At 44.8% G+C, this 1,876-nt stretch overlaps 1 protein-coding gene across 1 annotated transcript in view; it reads left to right on the forward strand.

Moving 5' to 3' along the window:
* FER1L6 (fer-1-like family member 6) overlaps nucleotides 1-1,876 on the forward strand; it is a gene marked incomplete at its 5' end in the record, with an annotated part of 120,763 nt that overhangs the window by 74,188 nt on the left and 44,699 nt on the right. The gene's annotated exons all lie outside the window — the stretch shown is intronic.

Consider the following 1,876-nt stretch of genomic DNA (forward strand, 5'->3'; position numbering starts at 1 on the left):
CATGCCGAGCCATCAGCACTGGTCCGCTCCAGGCTTCTCTCCCACTATACCCACCATCCCTCTACACTTCATTCCCTATCCCTGCTCCCAGTCCCTTCCACACTGTAGGCCCCACACCACCAATGCTTGTAAAATTTAACCCATTTAACCCACATAAATGATACGATCTTCATTTAGTTTCCTACTCTTTTCACTCAACGTTATGCTTCAAGACCCATCCATGTTCCTGTGTGGACATGAGCCTGTTACTGCTACCTGCTGCATCTACTACACTTTACTGTTCCTTTCCCCTCATACTGGAACACTCGGCTACCTCCAGCTCCCCACTTCCACGATGCTGTGTTGAATATTCTTGTGTGTGTTCCCCAAAGGAAGATGCCGTGTGGGAATTTCTCTGGAACGTATCTCTTCCAGGAGCGAGACCACCAGGTCACAGGGAATGTGCACGTGTCATTTCATTAGGGACCCCCAGAGGGCGCACCACAGAGCTGTCCGGGTCTACACCAGATCCGCACGGGTCTACACTCCCACTGTTACTGCATCGGGAGCCCCATTTTCTCCCTCCTCGGCAGCACTGCCTGTCATCCAACTTTCTGAGGTTTCGGTTCACTTTGGCTTTGGTTTTGGTTTTTGCTACTCTGTGGAAGTAAAGTAGTATCTCGTTTTTATTTTGGCTTGAATTGCTCTGATTACCAAGCCTGCACATCTCTTCATATCCCTGCTGTCGTCTTAATCTTCCCTGCTGCGATTTGCTTGCTTACATTCTTTGCCCGTATTTTATGTGCTTCCTTTATTTTTCTTTTTGATTCCCAAATTCTTCGTATATTGTAGATGTTAATGTCCTGTACGTTGTGGCTATTGCTCATATCTGCTCCTAGTACGATACCTGCTAATCTTGTCTATCGTCCCCATCTTTGGGCAGAAATCTTTAATTGTGATGGAATCAGATCCATTCATGTTTTCAACCTGGTGGTTTGTACCTTCGCAGTCTTCTTTAAGGAACTCTTTCTTGCCACTTCGTCACAAAGATATTATCTTATATTTTTGTCTATTAGTTTTACAGTTTTAGCTTTTGCATTTAGGTATTTAGTCCATCTGTATTTGTATATGATTTTAGGTAGGCATTCTGCTGCATTTTTCTCCATGTAGTGCACCATTTTTTCACCAAAGAGTTCATTTCACTAACCGGTCATTCCCTTCCCATTGATGTGTACCGCTGTCTTTCCCTTAAACCGAGTTGCTCTGTTTCTGAGCTTTCTACTCTGTCCTACTGGTTTCTTTATCTCTGTGCACAGCACTGAGTTGATACCTGTAAGACTTTGTTGGGTTGAATTTGCTGTTGAAAAGTCAGCAATGGGAGGAGGGAGAAACTCTCAGTCATGGAGGCTCCCAACTGGGAAATGTTCATAAATGTTGAATTCTACCATGTGAATGGAGAGAAGAAGACCTTTGGCAGCAAAGGACAGTGTTGTGACCTTTCCATGGCATCAACAGCCCAGTTAAAGGTCACAAAAGCCCAGAGACATACCCTTGCTCCCTCCCAAGCACAGGCACTCATGTACCCAGAGTTCTGCCTACACTTGGGGGTTCTCAGACCTCTGGAACCTCTAAAAGCTCCCTGAATTAACACACGGTGGGAGGAGACAATCAGCACAAAGGACCTGTGCCCTATACCTTGATTTTCATGATGCCAATGACCACGATTGATTAAAATTACTCTGAAGGGTCCGTCATAAGTACAACCACTTGTTGATGACCTGTTATGCACCAGATGCCTGACGTCATGATCTCATTTTACTCCCCAGTGAGATGAGTATTTTTACTATCATCTTACAAATAAGGAAAGTGAGGTTCAGCGATGTCAGGAACTTGCCAT

The sequence above is a fragment of the Galeopterus variegatus genome, unplaced genomic scaffold (assembly GCF_000696425.1).
Source record: "Galeopterus variegatus unplaced genomic scaffold, G_variegatus-3.0.2 Scaffold188, whole genome shotgun sequence".
Classification (NCBI taxonomy): Eukaryota; Metazoa; Chordata; class Mammalia; order Dermoptera; family Cynocephalidae; genus Galeopterus; species Galeopterus variegatus.